Raw genomic sequence first — 24,878 nt, 5'->3', positions numbered from 1 at the left:
TTTTTCCCTGTTAATTAGAAACAGAAGATTAGGATGGAGATGTGAGAACTTCAGTTTTTTCAATAAGCATTAATGAGTGATCTTCTTCAGCAGAATTTTATTTGCATGTGTTGAATGTCCATAATTCCTTTTTAGTTTCCAGACCTACCCAGAGCAACTGTGTTGCTCAGAGAATTTGAACATTCCCTCTTCCCCCACTCCTCCCCTCCTCACCAGTATCATGTTTTAAAGAAAATAACTGAAATTGTGGTAGTACTCAACTGGAAAAAAAAGTTAATACTGAGAAAAGCAGTCGTCTTTTGTGTTTCCTCTGTTTCTATCATTTGGTAGTCAGTACAACCTTTCAAAATTAGAAAGCCAGTTTTGTCTAGAAAATATTATTTCTGTGTGCAAAATTGTGTTGTAGCTTTATCTATGAATCATACATGCATGATTCTAATTCAAACTAGCAGAAATATATTTTTTTCAGTTATTTTGTTCAATTGTGGTTTCACTGCTTTACTTGAGAATTAAATTGCTTTTCTCCTTCCTGAAGAGCTTTCACAGACAAGGAGTAGTTTGATTTTAAAAATAACAGTTTAAACAAATTTCAACATGCAGTGTTAGGAGAGAATCAAATTAAAAGTTAGAATCCTAGAAGTGGTCAGTTAGTAAATATTTTCACTAAATTTCAGCAGTCTTCATTTATTCATTTTACCAAATGTAGTGTAAAGTTGGACTCAAATGAGTTATTTTCAATGTGTGAGAAGATGTGAGAAAACAAAATTCAAGGTGTATCCCTTTAGTGAAGCTTTTCTTTCAGTCTGGGCAACTACTATTCTGGAAATCTGCCATACTTTGAATTCAAGGTGTATTCGATGGTAAGACAGTCATTTTGTGGCTCAAGTTGAATCTTCCATTATTTGACTCTGAAGTCCTTCTATCCAGGGCTTCTCTCATGCCATTCTCCACCCAACCTGTATCTGTGCTTGGGATTGCCCCAACCCAGATGTAGGACCTTGCACTTGACTTTGTTGAGCTTCATTATGTTGGCATGGGCCACCTCTCAAGCCTGTCCAGGTCCCTCTGGAGAGCATTCCTTCCATCTAGTGAATCAAATGTACTTTTCAGCTCGTTATCATTTCCAAACTTGTTTAGGGTGCACTCGATCCCACTGTTCACGTTGCATACAAAGGTGTTAAAAAACACTGATCCCATCTCTGATTGCTGAGGTACCCCACTCATCACCTGTCTTCATTAGGGCATTGAGCTGTTGACCACAACCCTCTGAGTGCGACCATCCAGCCAATTCCTTATCCAGGGAGTAGTCCATACGTCAAATCCATTTTTCTCCAATTTGGTGACTAGGATATCATACGAGATAGTGTCAAATGCTTTGCACAAGTCCGGATAGATGATGGTCTCTTCCTTTATCCACCAATTGTAACTCCGTCATAAAAGACCACCAAGCAGTCAGGCAAGACTTGCCCTTGATGAAACCATGCTACCAATCACCTCGTCTTTATTTTCTGTGTGTGTCTTAGTCGGGCCTTGGGACGATCCACTCCATGGTCTTGCCAGGCACAGAGGTGAGATTGACTGGCCTGTAGTTTCCTGGATCTTGTTTTTTTCTCTAAAAGGGGATTATATTTGCCCTTTTCCAATCAGTGGGAACTTCATCAGGCTGCCATGACCTTCCATATATGGTGGATAGCAGCTTGGCAGCTTCATCTGCCAGATCCCTCAGAATCTGCTTACTTGATTTCTGTACCTACATCCTGTGAAAGACAGGAGCTAAATACAAGTCACTGCCTCCTTTTGACACTTCAGTGCTCAGTAGAATGGCTTTTTTCATTCTGAAATATCTCATTCTCCTTGAGCATGTTTCCTTGTATACCGCATTCCTCTTATAGCACTAAGAGATTGGAAGTTGGTATTGCAGTACGTTTGTTGTAATTTCTGTGCTGTTGATGTCTTAGGAAGAAAGACTATGTTTCTGTGGAATGAATTTGCCTTTCTGTCATCTAGATAGGCTCATAAAGGTTTATTGTGCAAGCAGTAATTTCTTACAAGATGATATCCACTTGAATAATTCATGAATTTCCCTGAGGGAGTATTAAAGGCTTCATAAAGGAAAATATTAGTGAAATAAATATTATATGTGACCTTATTTGTATTTTATCCTTGGGAGGGGTATCACAAAAACTTAGTTACTGATTTTCAGAACACGTGCTAGTCTTCTGTTTCTATGCTTCTATATACACTCATTGTCATTGTTAGTTAGCTTTTTATGATTAGTTTAGAACAGCATGTATAAAATTAAGTGATGGTGCAAAATTTAGTTTCTATACCTTTCATATTTGATTATTTATTTCTTTATTACTGTATCAAAAATATCTATACTGTTGATGGCTAATTATAGTTGATTGTGCTTCAACAAGTGAGTATTTCAGAGATTTATTATCAGTGGTACAGTTGAAACAGCACATCATTGAATAACTATGATTTTAAATGTTATTTATATGATGTCTCTGTTTCATATAAAATTGTATTTTTTTACAGTATGGGTATTAGAAGTCATATCTATTCTATTTAAAGCTATGACCACAAATGCGAACACTGATAAAGAGCCTTAAGTTTGCCTTGGCCACTTAAGAAAGGTATGTTGTTATTGTTGGGGAAAAAAGAAACTTCTTTCTTTTATAGTACTACCGTACTATAAAACATTTTTGTCAAATTTTTTATTTCTTCCTTTGCATGTGTTTTTTTGTTTTTGTTTTTGCCTCTTGTCTAGTGAGCTTTTTTTCACTAAATCCTGTTAGTTTATCAAATTATACTGTGCAGTTACAACTCTATGGATTTTAGACAGGTTATTATTTTTTATTTGGTTTATTAGTCGTAACATAAGCACCATAGGAAGTGGAAGAACTGTTATAAATGCATGGTATTTATGTGGAGAGATGGTCTGGACTTGAAGCAGATATTCAGGAAGACTGAATAACTTTCTCTCCTGTGTTTTGTTCATAACTGATGATTTATCTGCCCTTTCTGAAAAGAGTATGTTTAAAAGACAGCTCTTTGGAGTCCTAGTCGTTGCTAAGCAATTCAAGGAGGTGTTGATTATTGCCTAAACGGTGGCACACCCCTTGACGCTACTTCTCATGTAAGGAGTGGATGCTGCAATCCTCTACAGGCAGCAGGGAATATGGACTCTGCTAGTGCTGCACCAAGGCCCTTGGAGTCTTCAGGCTGTCTCTGTTCTCCAAGAGTATGGTGCCGTTGAGGTACTTTTGTTTGTGCAGAGTACCTTTATTTATAATTGGCTATTAAAACTGTATTTCAGACCATAACGTTTATCAGTATAAAAGTGTCAGTGCTTTGCAATACTCCAAGAAACTTTTTTCACAGTTTTCATGTTACTGCATTTGCTTCCAACTCTAGCATTACCAGTGCAGTGTTCTTCAGCTGTTGTCATCTAGGAAAAGAGGAGAGGAGAACACGTCTTCATTTCACTGTGTTTGCTGTTTAGGAATAGATTGGAATATCATAGACTTGGTTTCAACTTGTAAAAATAAATGTGCTTTCATTACATAACTAGAAATTACTGATTTTTCCACAGATGATTCAATATGATATTCTTGGTGAACTTTTGTTCAGGGATGAGCTTGGAAGACTGGTATTCCATTTGATTCCTTTTCCCTCAAGAGATCTTAAATTTTCTATGTCATTTGTGTAATTAAAGCTGAAAAAGTTGGTGTAGTTCCTAATTGCTTACTTCCTTTCCATTTAAACTACTGAGTTGGTTAATTCCTCGTCATTTATTAATTCTTTTCCCTCTCCATCAACCTATTGCCTTTAATACTGTTGTGAAAGTAATATGAGGAAAGTTTAATTTTGTATTTGCTATTTGAAGCATTTTGAACTTTGGCAGCACAGTCCTGCACTATAATCTGTGTCTAAGCAAAAGCAGGAGTGACAACTTAATATATCATGTTGAGGTTAACATACTACTTGGTGACGTGAGTCCACAAAACAGAGTAAGTCTCATATGAATCTAGAAAACACAAAATTCAGGAAGGTGATCTTTTTCATATTTTAACTTTAAATTTTAGTTTTATAAATATATGAAGTCTAGCTAGAATGCAGAATTGTTAGCTTATTTATTTGCAGTATGCTTACTTTTTATATGTTATTCTGTACTGCATGCTTCCACCCTTTTTCATGGACTCTTCTCACAGAGTGTTGTAGCAGAAAATTCAGGTGTTTCTTGTGGAACTTTGGAGTTTGTATCATTATGCTTTAGAAAAAGAAAAAATGACAGGTAGTTCTTTCTAGGTAGAAATGAAGACTTATTATTTCATTTCAGAAACTTTAATTTCTTTGTTTAAAGTTTAAGTTGGTGTCTTTGTTAGAGATTATTCAATTGTAGTGGGACATTGGTTCGTATGCAAAATGAACCTGCAAAAGACATTTTTGCAGATTGACCTGTTCTTGACAACAAAAGGATCTTTATTTCACGGAACAACACTACCTTCATCAGCATTGCCTTTTGTACATTCCATGGCATTGAGGACCTTTATAAAAATGCTTACAGTATTGTAGGAATCTGAAAGTGAGTATTCAGAAACTCAATTCCTGTGGCTGTATCTAGAATTAATAGATTAAAATATTCCTTTCTTAGAATTGTTGTCATGCCTAACATAAATTATGATACATTCAAATATATAGCTAAATAAAATGTGATTAAAAAAAAAAAAATGGGCATAAGGTCACATGCATCTGCATGATTTCTTATGGCAAGCTTTCATTAAAAGTCTTTAGACTCTTGTTCTCTTGATCTGATGACTGAGTGCCTGCTACACTGTGCTTATATACGTTTCTGATTCCTATCCCTAGGCTGTTGATTAATTCTTAATAGTTTTTGCTTAGCACTGTCATTTTGTCTTCAAAACCTTGTCTCAAATGCCAATCTCAGTTATTGCACTTATGACTAAAAAAACCGAGTCACCAAGAAAGAAAGTGCAAGTTAACAGCATTTCAGAGTTCTAACAGCTCTAACAGTCTGGGACTCCTCAGTCCTTCCTTTTGCTCTTCTTGAGGCAGCATATTCAGATAATCAGAGGTAGCCTTGTCTTTTTTTTTAACGAAAGGTAGGGAAATGAGAATTTTAATCTCATCTTTCAGAATTGTGTCTTCTCAAACATTAAAGATAAACAGCAGTCCTTGAAGTTCTGTTCTAACAGTGACTGGACTCTTGGATCACTGTCTCTTGATTCCATACTTTCATAGTCCGTAGCTTTCTTGATTCCATAGTATGTAGCACTGTCACATGCTTTTCACCCGGTTCTCTCCATTGACAAGGCAAGACCAAGAATCAAGTAACTTCCCTGGATATGACTCACTTTTTTTTGTTTGTTTGCAACTTTCAAAGTATCTGATCTTAGTTCATTTCTTACAGTTGGGTGCTATGAATATTTGTCACCAGCTACTTGATATCTATGGGATTTCCACTTCATTTTCTAGTCATGCATGCGTTGAGAAGCTTACTGAGGTTTGTAGAAGTTGTGTTTGGAAACACCTCTCTTTACTCTTAATCAGACAGGGAATCTGTGAGTTTTCCCCCCAGGTTCTGTGTTGTGTAGAATACTACTGGGAAACACTTGTATTCTCACTGTACATACAGACAAATACTCAAGGCTACATTATTTCCATGTTCTCTGTTGAGTAGCAGACTCAATCAAAACTAATTCTAGTACTCCTCAAAGTGCTGTCCAATCTTGGGAGTCTTTGGTTGAAGCCTACATGAAGGAAAAAAAAACATTGTTCTTTTATTGCTGTATGGACTGACCAGCGCACAGTAAGGCTCAACACTGGATACAGGTAGGATTAAAAAAAATCTGCACAGAGCATGAAGACTTGTGTCAAAAATACATATGAAAGTGTGGCTCCATTTTTGTACTAACATAGTTGATTCTTGATTTCCAAACTTTTCTATATGAACAGTAAGCGTGAGCTTGGAATATGGAATTCTCCTGAAGTACTGTATTGCAGCGTCATATATAGTCCTGGGCAGAGTTTGAAAACTTAAAACCATTACCAGATTATCAAATTCTAAACGTGCTGTAATGTATCCGGATTTGACCTATGATGAAGAAATGCTTCTGAAAAAAAGATATGAGCTTCCTTCTACACTATTTTCCTAAACTATTGAATCTTGGCATAGCTGAGTAAAGATTTCAAAAGGGAGAATAACACATTTTTTCTGTGCAGACCATATGTGTTTGTTGTAGAGATTGATACTGCTTTTCATTGTATGCTTTATTTGAAATTCACCACAACCACCAACAAAAGCAAATTAGTTATGTCCTGCATCTCCAATTTAGCTTTCTGTAGCTGCAGAAATAGTTCTGAAGGTCTCTGATTAGAATAACAGATGCATGGATTTGGATGATCGGTGTGTGATATAAAAATGTCAGGCTGCATTTTTGTTGACTCTAAAACTCAATATATCATGCTATCTCAGTAAGGGCATGCTATGTTACAAATACATTACTGAATTACATTTGACACACATTCCTGATATCAGAGAATTCTGTAGTCACAGGATGCAGAAAATGCATATTTGAATGGTAGCTTTTTGGTGTTGTGGTGGTTGGTTTAAATAAGCAGTAGAATACACAGATGAACATATTAACTTGTGAGTTAACTTTGGCTTTTGTCACCAAGTGCTCACCAAGATGGGGGGGAGCAATCTTGTGTGATTCAATAAAGGTAGGCTCACCAATTACCAACATGGGCCAAACAGACTTAACTTGAGGAATAATAATTTCTTGCCAATTAGTAACAAAGTAGTATAGTGAGAAGTAAAGGAAAATTTAATACACTGTCCCTCCTCTTTTCTTCCCAGGCTCACTTTCACTCCCCACCTTCCCCATTGGGAATGAGGGCTGTGCTCAGTCCCTTACAGCTTCCCTCTGCTGCTCTTTCCTCCTCACACTCATGCCCTTTTCCATTGTGAGCCCTTCATATGGGATGAAGTCCTACACAGGCTGCACCAGCATGAGTTACTTAAGAACTTCTCCAACGAGGGTCATTTCAGTGGGCTGCGGACCTTCAGGAACAGGTTCCTCCACTGTTTGCCACCTACCATCTGCAGTTCCCACCAGCCCTCCTCCCCCCCACGCGCTGCTCCCTCCAGGCTGCAGTTCCAGCCCAAAGCTGCTCCTGTGGGGGTGTCCATGGGCACCTCCTCCAGGTGTCATCCACTGCTGCACTGTGGATGCCTTTGTGGCTGCATGGGAAGATCTGCTCCATACAGTGCCCACAGGCTGCAGGGGGACAGCCTGCTCCCCTGTGGGCCTCTCCTGGAATTCCTCAAGCCCTCTTTCTGCACTAACCTGGTTGCTTCTTTCCCATTCCTCACTCCCAGATGCTGTTGTGCAGCAGTTTTCCCTCTCTTAAATTGGGTCTCTCAGAGCACAGTCAGCATCACTTATGGCTCAGCTCTGGCAGTGACAGATCTGGCACGGGGCACTGCTGAGCTCTGATCACAGAGCCCACACCTTCAGCCCCCCACTACCAAGACCTTGTCATGTTAGCCAAAGCGTTATGTAATTACTAACACATTAATGATGTAACTTGAAGTGCTATTGTCTTCTTTTTCTTTGTCTGTCTTTTTTAACTATTATTTTTTTTTTAATCCATGCCACATTGCTTTCTTCAGCTGCTGTTAGGGCAGATTTTGTTTGCTGTTGGTAATTTGTAGCACAAATTATCATTGCCATTTGCTAATTTTCTCATCAAATATCTCATTACGTGGCATCTATTAATAGAAGTGCAAAACAAAGTTGTTGTTTAAGTATGCTTGTTCTGAGGCTAGCAATAATAATAAAAAATTACCACAGGCTGGTTTTGTATAAGACATAATAAGTTCTTCTGTTACTCTGTTTGTAATGGCAGATTGGAACTTATTCATAGAAAATAAACAAACAGAAATTTATTTTTTCTTTCTGTGGAGGGCTTTTCTTTTCAAAAGAGTTATCACATTTCATCTCTATTATTTGAAGTCTCCTTTTGGTTTCATCTTATTTCTCATTATTATGCAGCCTATCAGCTGAACGGTATCCTGGGTAATTCAGTCTGATAGTCCTTCATATTCATGTTTAAAATGTCTGTTAAAGATCTTGATGGAGTTGATGTTTTCATTCTGTGGTAAACTTTCCCTATTAATGATTGTGCTTGAATGTCATCTTTGCTGTATTCTCTGCAAAATGGGGAATATATCTTTTGAGATTTCAGTATGTCAGCGTTCAGTGGATGATGATTAGAAATATCACAAAGAGAGAAAATGTTTGGGCATGTTATTCCCTGAGAGAACATAAACTATATAGGTTGTCTAAATTTTACTTTGTCTAAATTACATAAGCTAAAGATAGTTAAATTATTTAGCATGTTATTGCAGAATTACTGTTTAGACTTACTTATTTTAAAAAATAGTGTTCATATTTACAATTAACTGTTGTAATAAAAATACATATGATGGAATCCACCAGTAAATAATGCAGTATAGGGAAAACTAAAGATGAATTATTTTTCACGATATCTAGAAACAGCATTATATGTAGCAGATATATAGCATTACACTTCTTGCGCTTTTTGTCTTGGTACATTTCATTCCTCAGCAACTAGAGGTGAAGTCTTCCATTAGAATGTAACTTTTTTCTAACGAGGTTGCTGTCTGCATTGTATTTTTAAGGAAACGTGAGTGTATATGCAACCTGCACATGACTTGAAATCTTAATTTAACACTTACGAATTTGTTTCTTCTGAAAGAAACGAACGTGGAGGCCTTCAGGGATGAAATCCTGTGGCTGGGGATGAGACCAGAACAAGGTTCCTGTTCAAACTGCCTCTGGCAGTCCATCTCAACTATTAACTGCCACAGCATTCCTCAGGTTTTAGAGATAACATGACCGTTTTTGTTTCTTGACTTCTCAGCCCTGCCATTTCATTTAAAAGAAGTGGAAATGACACTGAAATTATATCAGACAGAAGTTACTGTATAATTCTTAACTGGGAGCGTTCACTCTTTCTGAACTCACTGCACTGAAATGAATGACCATGCAGAGCAGTCAAAAGCGTCCCTGTTTTTCATTAAGTTCATGTACTGACTCGCGTTTTGATAGTTTGAAGGTGGGGAAAACATGGTGCTTGTGGTATGTGTGCAATACACAATTTAAGTTGTTATCAGCTACAATATCTAGGCATTTATACTTCATGTCTTTTTAGTTCCATAGTTCCATGTAGTCTTATCTTCCTTTGCTCTCAACAAAGAAATTTTACCTTCTGTCCTTACTACTGAGCTTTAAAGAGGTAGAATGTGATACTGCAGTACCAGATATGTTTCCTCCATGTTTTGCTAGCTGACGCAGTCTAGTTTCATGGAGAAAGGGAAGGGAATATCTCCAGGTAACTTTGAAATTTTATAATGTCTTCCATAGATGAAAATGTGGCCTTATTTTGAGCAATTTAAACGTTTACATACTGTTTCAAGAATAGCTCTGTTACCTACTTTCTTATTCAGTATACTCCTATTTTTAAAAACATTATTTTTTTAGAATCAATTTAAAAGTGAAGTTTGGAGAGTATTTTAGATTTAATAATAATACTTAGGAGGAAAGGGTAACGTGAATCTGAATATATCAAGATATCGTGGGAAACCAGTATTCAACAAAGGGTCCTAACCTCCCACTGAAATTGAATAATAAATGAAAGGCTTAGATTTTTTACATCCATGAATTAGAATTAGCCCTGTCTGTTAGTACTGGTTGTCTGGTTATTTAAAATAAAATACTGGTTTGCTTGCCATCTTTGTGGCAAAGAATTTTACTACTAAATTGTACTGAAAAATTAACTGAGACCACAGAGAGAATTTGCGAATTTGCAGTATGTATTTGCAAAATATACTGGAAAGCCAGTGTTGCACGTTTACCAAAGCACACTAAATACAGCTTTGAAGTTAACAGAAAAATTATCATTAAACTCAACTGTAAACAATGTCAACAACTGTTTTTGTATACTTCAGTATATGTTATTTTGAAAGTTGTAATCAACATGAAGCTGCAGTGGTAATTCTTCTCTATTTACTGTATTTTAGAGCTCAAATATTTGTATTATAACTACCGAGAGAAAGGAGGCACCCTCTGGTCCAAAGCCATCAGATACTAAATATAACCTGGAGATACAAGCCATATTTATGATTCAGAATACCACTGATGGTGTTTTTACTGATTGTTTTAAAACAATTGTTTTTTTTAGCCTTTGTTCCAGAAAGAAAATGTACTGCAGGTTATAGTGGGTGCAGTGGGTAAATGATGTATTAGGAATGGATGCTGAACAACCAATTAGATCATAGGATAGGACAAAAGCAGAAATGGATTAGGAAGAGGAGGAAGAACATGTTGCCCAGTCAGCTCGAAAATGAGATTCAGGATTCTTCTTTGAACATGCATCATTGAGTTTAGCTGCTCATTCTTCTGTTAGTGCCAATAATTATATGCCTCACTGTAGTATAGTTGTACACTGCACTTTGGGAAGTTTTTCTGGAGTTCCTCGGAGCTTCGCATTGCTGCAGTCTTATCACTGAACTATTAGATTCACTATAGGCATATGTCTGCATGTGTAATGAAAAATAGATGGAGGAAGAGTCTAAGATGAACTTCAGTGTGCTTTCTTGAAAAAAAAGTTAAGTTTGCGCAACTGAAAAACAGTATTTTAGAGAGGATAATATTCTGCAAGATTCTTAAATGGCATATAGTTCTGCATATCAAATTACTAAGAAAATTCTGTCCAACTTACTGTTGGTTTTTTTAGAATCAAGGCATTTTTCTCACAAAACTGAGAGAAACTTAAGTGAGGTCATGCACGTTCAGCTCAATTCAAAGGAAAATTCAGTTCTGCAAGGTATTTCTCATAAAAAGATTCTGAGCAAATTTAATGTATCTTAAATCACAGTTGCTAAGAATGAGTAAAGTAGAACAGACAATGAACTAAGTGCATGACATGTTTTGTTTCCTTTTGCCACTTGTTTTCAGCCTCTTTCTATGTTGTTTGGCAGAATTGTAGTATGAAGATACATGTTATGAAACATTTTTATATCACTGTGAGTATTGATTGAAATAGGGCCTTACTGTTTGTCAGGGGATGTTTCAAAATCCCTTATGCAAGGCAGTAGGCACTGAAGAAAGCTTTATTGGCATGTTAGCTGATTTGGAAGATTGAGAGAGATCATCAAGGTATATGGAGCTGTAAGAACTGTTGAATCAATGCTACAGTATTTTGTTGCTCACAGATAGAAGATGAGTCACTCGAGCTTGATAGAAAAAGTTTCTGGCAAAGCCGGATGCCAGATAATTCAAGTCTTATGGGTTCTGGGAAACATAAATAGATCAGTGAATTAAGGGCCAAGTCCTAGCTTTGACAGACTGTACATGGGAATTATGATGGCAAAATAAGTGAAAATCCTTGATTAGAATGGCTTTCTGCTTTTGGATTAATTTCTGGACAGAATTTTTGAGATCAGTGTGATGAGTAAGCTTCTAAATGCTTATACAAGTAGTTTTTAACCTTTCTGGCTGTGAGCATCACTTCTTAATAGTTAGCTTGTTATAAACAGCTCCAAAATGAACAATTTGGTTGTCCTACACATTTGGTATCACAGGCTTTCCTTCACTGCCGTGAAGCCACCCTTTCTTCCCGTTATTGCTTATACAGTCTTTTCCTGCATGCCCTTATTCAGATTAGTTTTTTCTCCTCCAAAGGGCACAGGTGGAATCCTGAGCCTACTCCATTTTAATTGTTATTTACAGGGACCACCTCTGCCACCTCTTTCAAATTTAGTGTGATTCTTATTAGAGTTAACATAACTGCTGACATGAAAATTAGCCTTAAATAGAAGCTTAGTATCATTCTAGCTTGATACAGTCAGGGATTATCATGTTCCTGAGCAGAAATTCTGAGTACAGTGAACGTGGATGGCAAAACTGAGATGACAGAATCTCCTAAACTGCTGTTTCCTTATTCCAGCTGAAGTCAAATGTGTGATAGTACTACTCTGGTAACAGACATTTATTTATCCTGTTTATTTTTTACTGTGTTTTAATTTGTAGGGGCTTGTTTGGGTTCTCAGAGGAAATTATTCTTCTGTAACACAGCTGGACTTCAATTATAAATTGAAATTAATGATTATAAGTAAATAGCCATCTTTCCTACCACCAGAGAGCATTGTAAGCTTCAGAGAGACTAATGCAGAAAGAACTCTCAGAAAAAAAAACAAAAAATTAGGGAAGATTTTTGTATGTAAAATATGTACTTTTTCTCTCATGTAGCTATTGCACTTTTTATCTGCTAAGCAGCTTCTGAAGTCCTTCAACTTCATTTTGATTAGTATTTTATATCAACTGATACAGGGCTTGATAATCTTTTAGATTTGACAACCAGACAAATTCATTTAGTATGCAGCATAGTGTATCATATCTTTGTTTGTAGAGATACTTAAAGAGTTGCAGTAGGTATTCACATACAGGAAATGGATTGACTAGTTGGTCAGAGAAATTTCTATATCTTTATCTATTTATGACTATTCTGTTTCAGTAGGTAAGGGTCTACAGTCTTGTACAAATGTATGCCTTTCATATTATGTTTGACTGCAGTGCTAGCTGACATATTATTCTTGATAAGAAAGAAGAGAAACATTTATAATTCATACATTACCTGATGTCTTTTCCAAATAACCTGGCCTGTCTTTCCTGTTTGAATAATATGCCTCTGCAAACGTGATTTTGTTCTACATACTTTTAAGAAACAGTAGTACATTTTATTTATTAATCTCTCATTCCACAGTATTGAGTTAGGAGAGGACAAACTGAGGGTTAACCATTGTATAGGAATGTGAGAAAGGAGAGGACAAGATAAGGGTTAACTATTGTATAGGAGTGCAGGTAAGCAGGATGTGAGGCCAAATTAGAAAAAAACATATCAAAACTCTTGAAGAAACATTACACAAGGAACAGGTCAGGATTGGATTACTTCCGTTGAAGGCAGTGAGCTTTCATCCCATGACCACCAGGAGGAGACTCCCACTGCCCACGGACACATGCAAGAGGGAGAGACCATGTGCTGATGGGTTCTCGGAAATGTAATGAACATGGATACAAACTCCTGGAAAATAATTGATTATGTATTAGTTCAGTCTACATCTGTACTAAGCTTTTGCCCTACGTGGTGCAAATTAGGAGGAATGATCCCCCTTGCACCCAGTGTCTGCACAGCACTGATTGAAACATACTTGTTTTTGTAACTACTTTGTGGTTATAGAGTTTGATTTCGCATGTCGGTATAATTAATACATTTTAAAACCTATGGAGAAAAAACAGAAATATATATTGCCATTTCTACTCTATTGTTGTATTCTTTGTTATTGTTCTGAATCATTTAATTTGTTATTTGTTTCTTGGCTCATAAATACTGGCTTTGCTTTTAAGCTGTTCTTATATCCCTGGCCTTTACTGTTGGTTCTGTCCTTCATTTTATCTGCTATAATATTGGTGTGGGTTGTTTTCTTTTTTCCTATTTCTGTATATTTTAGCTTCTCTTACTGTAGAAAGTATAACACTTTTTTTGTTTATGCATACAATTGTAGATAGTAGTGTTAATGAGCAGAAGAAAGTTACATTCCCAAGTCAAAGCTATAAATAATTATGATTACCTTTGATGATACTGTGTTATGACTATTAGTTTGGCATAGTTGAGACTGCAGAAAAGCTTAATTACAACAGTAGGTCAAAATATTTCTTGCCTCCTTCTGCAATTCATCAGGCTGTGAGCACAGTGGAAACGAAATCAGCAGAGCTAAACTATGCAACGGAAAGAAAGATTTGCTACCAGTAAGAACTGGAAAGGTTACAGTTTTGTTTTTTTGTTTTTTTTTTTTATGAGAGGAGCAGTAGCTATGAGAAAGCAGTGTGTACTGCTTTGTATTCTCAAAGCAGTAGCTATGAGAAAACTGAAAGCAAATATAATCCTGCAGGAGTTGTAAATTGGGCATTTATTTAATAGTGGATCAGAAATAAAAACCAAAACATTACAAAGATTGTGTCAGCCCCAGTAAATTAATAATTTAAGGGTCACTTACAGTGACAAGTTTTTGCAGATTATGTCCAAATATTAAGGACTGGGAGATCAGGAAAGAAGAGTGAGTTCCATGCTTTTTTTAATGGAAGCTTTTTTCTATAATACAGAAAAGTGATTATTTCTACCCCAGCACTTACAGAGTCACAGAGTAGTTGATGCTGGAAGGTACCCCTGGAGATCATCTGTCCAATAGGGCCACCCAGAGCAGAGTGCCCAGGATCAAGTCCAGGCAGCTTTTAGAGGTAGAATCATAGAATATGATGGAAGGAACCCACAAGGGTCATCTAGTCCATTTGCAGGCTTCACACATATCCACCCAAAATTCAAGCCCTGTGTCTGAGAGCATTGTCCAGACACTTCTTGAGCTGTGCCCAGTGCCCTGGAGAGCGTGTTCCACTGTCCGACCACCCTCTGGTGAGAAACCTTTTCCTAATACCCCCCTGACATTCCCCTGACACATCTCCATGTTGTTCCCTGTCACAGAGAGCAGAGTTCAGTGCTGCCTTCCTCTCCGTGTGAGGAGCTGCAGCTGCCACGAGGCCTCCCCTCAGCTCCTCTGCTCTGGGCTGAGCACAGCCGAGACCTCAGCTGCTCTTCACATGTCTTGACCTCCAATCCCCTCATCACCCTCTCAGCAATGTGTGTCAGTGCACCATTGCCCGCACAGCACAGAATTTCTTCCTGGTGTTCAGAGGGAACCTCGTGTATTCCACTTTGTGCACCCTGCCTCCTGTCCTTGCATTGGGCACCCTCTGTCCTATCTTTGCTCTCCTTTCAGCTATTTGTGTGCATTGTTAAGATTTCTCTCTGTGCGTTCTTTTTTCGAGGCAAAAAAAAAAGTCCCAGAAAATGTCTAGTTTTAGGCTTAATTTTGTTTATTAATATCTTCATTTTTGTTTACAGATTGTCTGATTTTCTTGTTTCCAACAGACATTTCTCTACTCTTTATTTCTCTCATTATTTTTATTTCTTTGCCCTTACTGATGTTTGCAGCAGCTTTTAATTTGTTCTCATTTGGAAGTTCAATTAAATTGTTATTTGACTTTTCCTTCAGATCATTAACAAAGCTGATAAATGAAAACAGGCAACTTCAGTATGTTGCTCTGTGTTCTGACACTTTCACTAATCTTACAGCAAATGTAAAAAATACGTCACAATACCTATAATACTTCTTCAACATCTTCATCAGTGACATAGATGATGGTATTGAGTGCACCCTCAGCAAGTTTGTGGATGACATAAAGCTGAGCGGTGCAGGCAATACATTGTAAGGAAAGGAAGCCATCCAGAGGGACCTGGACAGGCTGGAGAAGTGGAGAAAACCTAATGAGGTTCAATAAGGCCAAGTGCAAGGTGCTGCATTTGGGTCAGAGTAATCCCAGGTGTTTACACAGACTGAGAGAAGATCTCCTTGACAGCAGCCCTGCAGAGAAGGACTTGGGGTCCTGGTAGATGAGAAGCTGGACACGAGCCAGCAGTGTGTGCTTGCAGCCCAGAAGGCCAACTGTGTTCTGGGCTGCATTAAAAATGGGGTGGCCTTCAGGCAGAAGGAGGTGATTGTCCCCCTCTACTCAGCTCTGGTGAGGCCCCATCTGCAGCACTGCGTCCAGGCCTGGGGCCCCCAGTACAGGAAGGACGTGGAGCTCTTGGAACAGGTCCAGAGGAGGCCACTAAGATGATCAGAGGGCTGGAGCACCTCTCCTAAGGAAAGGTTGAGGGAACTGGGCTTGTTTAGCTTGGAGAAGAGAAGGCTCCTCATTGCAGCTTTACAGTACTTCCTCTACAGGAGATGTGAGGTGATTTCTCAGAGGGATGGAGGTGTTCTCCTAGCGTGAACACATGATTAAATGATACAGTTCCTAGATGAGTGACTTACGAAAGGCTTACAGATAATTTTTCTGATGGAAATTGTTGCTTTAAATGATGCATTTGTTTCCATTATATGGATGCCTGGGCTACCCCTCTGTGGGTGTTAACAGAGTAATCAGAAGCAGAAGCAACCATGTAGTGTCTCAACTGTTCGTCCTGCCAAGACATCCATACCCAATACATGTTCTTTGACTGGGGCATTTAGCACCATCGTGGCAAATGGGGTAGTATTTCCTGTTGTTAAAGTAACCTCAGGTAAGGGGGCAGGGTGAGATTTCCCCAGAGCTACAGATAGGTTTGTGCTCGTTTGGCACTTGCTTTGACAGATGAGAAGCAGCAGGCAGTGTGGACAAGGACACACTTTTAAGTGGTGCTAACTTTTGCTGTTGTTTAAACAGTGCTGATGTTTTGGTTCAAATCTGTTTCTGCTGGTGGGACACCAGCTCACGCAAGATCTTTATGCATTTGTTTCCTTGTAAGCTGTGTGTTAACTATTGGTTTTGCTGACTTTTCTTTATTCACCATCCCCTCTATTTCCCTAAAGGCATCTGCAAGGGCATCTGTGTTCCCAGTAGTATTCATGATTGTTGGTATGATCAGAGGTTTCACTGAAGCAGATGCCCCTCTTAGAAGGGCATCTTTTTTGATGCTTTTCATTATTGATGCCCTTTCCAGGCTGGGTCCTGTAATTACCACGCCCATCTGCTGCACTAGATTAATATCTCTTTCTGTTGTACACCATTTTCCTAAGGATGACACTACTTCAGCTGGATCTGCATAAGCTTTTAAAAGTGTTAAACACAACCTTTGATACAGCATGGGTGCAAAAACATCTTGCCTGTGGGGTTTCCAGGTATTTCCTAACTGAGCAAAGAATCATAGCATGCCCCCACAGTGTCTGATCAACACTGGCAGTAGGGCTTAATGGATCCTTTTCAGCCACTAATAGGAAGATAGATGCAGTGTCACTATTTGAGGCTCACAAAGCCATTCTGGTACACCTTCCCCACTCTTCTGCTGATATATCTCTGAAAAGTGGCTTAACTCTTTCGGGATATGAGCGTTCCTGATCTCTGCCTTCCATCCTGCTGCTCCCCCATTCACACAGCCTCAGAATCTGAAGACTCAGATTCTTTCCAGTAATTTTTTTTCCCTTGAATTTTTCATGATAAGAGCACAAGCTGGAGAAGTCAAAACTTCACTTTTCCCATATCTGCAACTTCATTTGTTAGCAGTATGTGCCACTAGCTGTTTTACAGTGCATTGCAACTCATAGCACTGCTCTGTCTGTGCAGTAAGTACTTCTTGTGCAATCACCTTTGCATCTTGTAACTCTCTTACTGTAATGCATAGTGCTGTAACTTCACAGTCAGGAGTTCTAGGATTGTCAAGAGCTAACAGCCATCCAAATCTCCCCGGTTACTGGCAAGAAGACTCTGATGCCATTCTCCTGGCAGTTTGCACACAGCTTCTTCAATCATCTTGGAGTTAATAACTGCTTCGTCATCGACTTTGGATCCCACTTCCAGTGGAGGTGTGGTAGTCAGGAAAGCAGCCAGGCAGAACCAGCATTCAGTGGTGGGATGTTCTGCAACACAGAGAGTCCCCAGTGCCACCTCCCCAGTCCCCTGCTCTTTCGCCAGCCACTGTGTGGCAGTTCCTGAATCCTGCCTTCTGCTCCACAATTGTGAGCCAGTTAGACAGGAAGAAAGAAGCAGGCTAGACCTGTGGCTGAAGTGGAATGAGTGAATTTATTGTCGTTACATTGTCAGATCACCCCTAAAGGAACACGTGAGCATAGTTAACAAGCACAGGGAATGTAGGCAAAGTCCATGCTAGAGATTTACTGGTCTGCTGTTTATGCCTGTTTATCAGTTGTTCACTCAGGCGTAGTTTACCACCATGCTGTATTCCCAGCTGCAAGGTTACTTGAGCTTATTTACATTCCTCACTTCCATTCTTTTCTCACAACATCCTTGTTGCCAGTTTTTCTGCTTTTAACTCATTTCTCCTAACAGAAACTTCAGGTTTATTAATGTGAATTCCTTGGCTCATCCTTGCTGTAAAAGCTTCCTGCATGCACATGAATTTTTGTGGTTCCAAAAGCTACAGCAATCTCATTACTTCTGCTGTGATCATGACACTTAAACAGCGTACCGTAACTTCATGTTCCTTCCATATTGTCTATTTCAGGTTCTACACACAAATTTTTCAAAATCCCATTGCTCTCTTCTTCTTCTAGCCAGAAGAGTGCTAAACCTTTTATTTTACCTTCGTATTTTTATTTGTGGATAGAAAACCTTTTGCAGAACACAAGTAACTTAGAAAGGGAGGGAGGATCAAATTATTTGGTAATGGTGAATTTACATAAAATGGATAGACATGGACATGCTATTCCTTTCCATTTTTTACTTATTATAATGTGTACAACTTATTAGACATAAGGTTTCTTACATATTTCTGTTGGAATATTTCTTACATATTTCTAACTGCAGATTTTGCTTAGCTGTCTAGAGCAATTAGAGTAAACTATTGTTCTTCTTAGCTTTAGATTTTTTTCTAATTCTTATAATAGACTGTTTTTGGAATGCTAAAGTATCTTAACATGTTAGTAATCATTTGTTTTTAATCTTTAAATGTAGAGAGATACACTGCAAGGTACAAGCTACAAAATGTTTTTTTACTCTGATGAGAAAATAATGTTAGCAAACAGTCATTATGTATCTGTGTCAATCTCATTTCCATTGCTAAATTACTATGTTACTGCCCCATCTACTTGAATTTTCCCTCACTAATTAAGAAAAATCTATGATATGATGATGGCTTTGAATTGTAGTTGATCTTCCTCTCTTTGGTATCGGTTTTCTTTATGTGTTTCTCTTAAAAGAAACCTTGTCTTAAAAGAAGCATTCCAACCTAAGGAGAAGGATTTTAAAATACTTTGTTTTTAACTGGGACTTGAAAAGTGCGGCAAATTCTATTGTATTCGTTTATCTTTTTCTATACAAAGTGTGTAAGAGACAGAATGCTGACCTGTATTAGAATTATGCCCTTGAATTTCTTGGTTCCTTGAGTGCTTGTGATGTTACGTGTCAAATTTTCATGCTCTACTTTTCACTGTAAGTGTTGAACTGTTCTTAAACTACATACAGAGCATAATAATATTAAAACTACATTTTTTTTAACAAAGTGATATAATTCTTTGCTAAAAAGCTTAATCATAAAATCAGTGCTAAATACCATGCTGCTTTTGACATTTTCCTTAAATGCATCCTGCGGGCTTTTCTGTCTGTGTTGTATAATTGTTTATCTCTTCACATACTCTAGGTTTTTAGACAAGTTAAACCAACATTTAATGCCTCTGTACAGAGAAATGAATGATATTTTGACATTGTGCTAAGGAACAGAATAAGCAAAAGATTCAGAACAATTCAGAAGAGAAGCCATTCTTTTTATAAAAGGGCAAGGACAGTTACTGTAGTAAGTTTTGTGTCATCACATAGAGTGAATAAATCCATGATATTATCACATGAAGACTGTATGAGTTAATACAGTCATATAAACTAGCGTTGTGTTTCATCTTAATGGCTTCTGTGAATGCAGTACTTGTTGAAATTATTGCTTGAAAATGTTATTTGACTTACTGTGAATAAACCATCTTCCTGTATATCTGCTTTTGGAAATGAAAGATGCCTGTGACTGTAAAAGTCCAATGCAGCTTTTTCAAGTACAAAATGTAGACATCTGTTCTGGACCCATCATGGATAATTATTCATCTTGGTTAATTACTTTTTGGACACCCAGTTTCCTCCTTAATTCCACTGGATATCAAATACATTTTGAAGCAATATATATTTTTTTAAGTATCATAAGCATAGCTGTATTTTCTGTTAACATGTAAGTATGAGGAAAAAGCAGAGGCATTTAATGCCTTCTTTGCCTCATTTTTTAGTAATAATGATAAATTTGGAGTTGCCCAGTCCTCTGAGTTGGGGGACCTATGTTTGGAGGAGCAGTAACTTTCTACCTAGAGTCTCTGGAAACGTAAGGGAACATTTCTGACAGCCCAACATTTATAAGCCTGTGGAATCTGACCGGATTCACTACCAGAATGCTGAAGTAGTTACTGGATGTTATAGTTGGACTCTCCTCAGCAGTTCGCCAAGGGATCTTGGAGGCTGGTGGCTGAAGGACAGGTAACGTCAGTAGTTCACAAAAACATCAGTGTGTAGACCTGCTAACAACCCTTCTCTTTTAATCAGATAATGGACTATATTGGTTGAATTAAACATGCAGAGGGAATAAACTGATCCTGTTCACTAATTAATTACTTGCTTTTATCACTTAGGAGCATTTTAACTGCATGATCCAGGGAGGAGATATAAAACAGCTAATTAGTTCAGAGAGGCAATCTGTCCTGCTGCTTTAGTAATGAGGAATTCACTCTTTTGATTTTCTTTAGCTGATGGAATTCCATTCGAATACTAGGTATCAATTTCTGCGTAGTTCTTTAGAGGTGGAGTCCTTTGAGAAAAGTTTAAGGTTTATGTCTTCTCTGATGGATACGAATCCAGATGGTAACAACTCTCAGCACAGAGGAATTGCTTCTACTTTCACTTTGACTTGCTGTTGAATTCTTAGTAAAAGCCTTACATGAGCTGTCTCTAGCAGTTTCAGCATATTCAACCTGTGTTAGTGACTTGTAGTCATTGCCCTGTTTGCATTTAAGGAGCTGCTTAAAACTCAGATCTCTGATTTACAAATCAATTTTTATTTTTTAGTTGTTGGGGAAAAAATTTGTTTCTGATAGCGCTATGAACTTCCATAATTATGATGTTAAACAGTGATAGTCATAGCTTCTCTTTTAGTAAGGAACTTGTTCTATAGCAGCTCCATGTAGTTTGTGCCTAATTTGTAGAGCTTTCACAATGTGAATTAAGGAATATTTGTTGATTTTCTGTGTTTAAGATGCATGCTGATTTTATGGAATTGCTGCAGCAACTAGCAAATGCTGCATGGGAGGAAAAACAATGTCCCACATGCAGAGAGAGGCACCTAATTCCATGCAATTATATCTGCACTTTTTCAGGATGTTTGCTTTAGGGACCATTCAGGAGAAGAAAGTGAAACAAATAGAACATTGATTTCTCTTTGTATGTTTTTTACAGGCTATCTAGAAAGTGTGAAGAGTTACTACAATATCTAACTGAAATGATCTGTAATAGAAATTATCTGTAATGACTTCATAGCTCTTTCTGTCACAGGCATTATATGTATACATGTCTGTACACATGTCACTTATGTCATGCGCCGTACATAACAACTCTTGAATGAAACCCCATTGTGTGTACTTTGTATGGAAGGTTACAGTGCAAAGGGTTTTCCTTGAACTCCATATCAGTGTTGTATTGGAACTTTTTCCTTGTATCAGTATCAAATTGAATGAATTAGAATCCTGGAATCTGAAAAAAAATTAAAGCTGTAACTTAGTACTTCATATTACTTTTTAAAATATCCTTTAATTTTTTTTTCAGATTCTCACTATAAATTCTGTAGTAAATCATAGTGATTATTTGTCTCATATTGGGATAGGAAAATATGAATATCATCTTTATGTCAGATATGAGGAGAAGTGCAGAAGCTGCTTGGAATATGTTGAAAAATCATAGCAACCTCTCAGAATAAAAAGGAAAAACATGAGGTGGCTAATGTAATATATTTTAATATGCTCTTAAGTGTGCAAATACAAATAGGAACTCTGGATGATTCAGTAGATGAAGGAGATGTAAAATGAGAACAGAACTGCTAACAAGATACCCTAACTTTCAGGGCCATTATAAGACATAGGAATGAAATAATAAAATAGATAAACAGACACTGTTAAGAAATTACAAGAGAGAAGGGAGAAAAGAACCTGAAAAACAAGTTTTCAGTGGATGTAATTTCAAAACCTGAGGCTGTTGAAGGTGGACCACTGAGAATTATACTGTACTCATACTGTTTTATCCCACCGAATGGTAAGGTACTAGAGGTGCAAAGGAGTAGAGTTTTTGGTGGGGTTGTCACATCCCAACTGTGTGGAGGGAGGAATGACTGAGATTTGCAAATCCCCATGGTTAGATTAAGGTGAAATAACACTAATGTGTGTACACAAACATCAGCTGTAGTGGGAGATTTCTAGAAAACAGCTATCCTGCAGTCATTGGCTCTCTTACAGGTGCATCTAACTAAACTGTGTGGATTGATGAAAAATCAAAGTAAGCTTTGCATTACTTAGCAACTTTGAGAGGAAAAACATAAAGAAAGATCAGGGGATAGGGGAGTACCCATCTTGGATGCAGCATTGGACCTGCCAATGAGGCTGTTCTGTGTAGAGTCCCTCCTAGACTTGCACATGCTCCTCTTTACTGGCCCAGTTCCTGGACTTCTGGAGCCTTTTCTTGCTCCAGTTCCAGAATTGGTTGAGTGACAAGAGGCCTCTCCTCATGACTTGGCTCTTGCTAAGCATTGTACTGGACCTTTCTTTCAGCTCAGTTACAGGAGTGGCTGAGATACAGTCAAGGGAAGATTAGGTTCATCCCCATGGCTAAACTGTCTTGTGTGGGGCTCATCACTTACAGATAGCAATAAAAATTCTTCTGTGTGTGATAGATGGGTAACTGACAAAAACAAAGCATCAACAATTTGCCCAGAAAGATTGATGGTGAACTTGACAGTCCACCCTCACAAGTTGCAGTCTATTAGCTAGCCACTGGCCCATGATTCCTCCCTTGGAGCTTGTATACAGGATGTCAGCTTGAATGGTATCATTCTGCAACCCACTCCTAAAAAATAGACAGCTTGAAAATCACTTGCATGAAGCCAACACTTCTATATCTGCGGTCTTTTAGAAGATCTAGTGTTAATTTGTGTATGTCTAGAAGGTAGTTGGAAACTTTACCCACCTTCTCGTATTCCAGTTTGATTTTCTTGGAAATGTAATAGGAGATTTTTAGTAATAATGACAAACACTTCTTCTAGATGATCCTAAAAGATAAATAAAATTGTCACACATGAAACAGACAAGAACTATGGGAACTGCATTAAGCTTTGCATACAGGCATTATACTATTTACTATGTATTTTCCCTAATAATCCAAATTATGAGGAACAAACTTAAGACAAAAGCTCAGTGTTCAGCTTTTTCTGAATCTTACTCGGAACTGGTTTAAATGCTGGTCTGACTCAAGTAAGGAGATGTGCATGGTTTTAACTAACTCTGTAAATTTTCTTTCACATATGACATACTCCTTATAGCAACTGTCACAAGATCTAGACTAAATGGAGTAAAATGGTAAAAAAAAAAACAAAAAACCCTTAGATGAAATATAACTGGAACCTCAGCCATAAATACTGGGAATGTCATGGTGATACATTTTAATTGAATATAAGCAGTAACAAATTGATACTGGAACTGAGCAATATCCCATACTAACCTTAAACTATATACAGTGGTACATGTTGAGCTGTTCTAGATATTTGTGCATATCTTCAGCTGCAAACTATGATTTCAGATGTGTTTTTAAGGAGTGCAGTTTCCTTAACTGCAAGAATAACTGAATTTGTAATAATGTAGCATGGCGCTCATAAGGCATAAATTATCTTACTGGCAGCAAAGCTGCGTGAGTCAGATGCAATTTAAATGTTCAGATCAAATTTAATGATTACCTACAAACAAAAGTTCTGTACGTAGCAAATAATGCGGTGCAAAATCAGTATGCATCAATTGATCAAAATAGTTGTAGACATAGGAACTCTAACACCTGTATATATGGATCAAGACTTTTACTTAAAGATTTAGTTCAGACCAATGTCCTGAGTGTCATTGCCATGCAGAGAGCTTCGAGCTGTTTGTCATTGATTCAGACTTTTCTTCCTGCTATAAGTATGGACACAAATTTGGTGCACACTTTGGCAGAGTTCCAGGTTAGTTTCCTTCAAAAATAATCTAGTTTCCATGCTCCAAAATCACTCTTCAAAAGCAATGAATGTCCATTAAGTGTGCACAGGGGATTCACTTCAAAATGGCTACAGCTCCAATCTAAAATGTGAAAGCTAACGTAGTTATTTCCCATGGAATATTAGCTATCTAAGGTAAAAGTATCCACTGTATATTTATTTTAACAATACTTTGCCCAGGAATTGTAGCTACTGTTACAATTCAATCCTATTAACATGTTTTTCCTCCAAAAAACTTGGTATGTGTTTTGTTGCAATGACTGGAATTATAGCAGGCATTATTCACTATTTTAATATAATGTGAAATTATTCAATGTAATAAATGTATACTGCATTGATAATACATTATTTTCATGTATTTGTATCTCAAACATGTGCTGCACAGAAGCTACATTAGATCTTCTGTCAGATATTACTACAGCCTCTCTCCTAATCTAGAAGGTTGTATTTGAGATGAGAGAGAGAAAGGGAGGTTGTTGATTTTTTAAGTTTTTCACCTGTCACTGAGCCAAAATGCCTTTTCCTGTAATACTGAGTAGCTTTATTTTTAATGGCAATTCTAATTATAATACATGTAAGGTGTAAGAGCTAGTTCACTGTTTTTCTTGGTTTTTTGTTTTTTTTTTCAGTGTCTTTTATAACTGTGGGAAGATGTTTTAGGCATGTACTTGGAATTCTGTTTCATTTCTCACAAAATCTGATCTGCTAACATGCAGATTTGCTTCTGCATTCAGCTGCTCCTTCCTCCTCACTGCAATCCTGCTCCCATGTTGGCTCCCCTCACACTGCCGTCCCTTCAGAAAATATCCACCTACTCTCTGGTGGTCTCCCCACAGGCTTCT

General features: G+C 37.6%; 1 protein-coding gene across 2 annotated transcripts in view; it reads left to right on the top strand.

The window, feature by feature from the left end:
• Positions 1-24,878, top strand: part of FER (FER tyrosine kinase) — a 172,529-nt gene that overhangs the window by 136,320 nt on the left and 11,331 nt on the right. The window lies entirely within an intron of this gene.

Source organism: Lagopus leucura, unplaced genomic scaffold (assembly GCF_019238085.1).
Source record: "Lagopus leucura isolate 7727_CA_CO unplaced genomic scaffold, USGS_WTPT01 Super-Scaffold_774, whole genome shotgun sequence".
Taxonomy (NCBI): domain Eukaryota; kingdom Metazoa; phylum Chordata; class Aves; order Galliformes; family Phasianidae; genus Lagopus; species Lagopus leucura.
The sequence above is the reverse complement of the archived record's forward strand: the minus strand, read 5'-3'. Positions and strand labels throughout refer to the sequence as shown.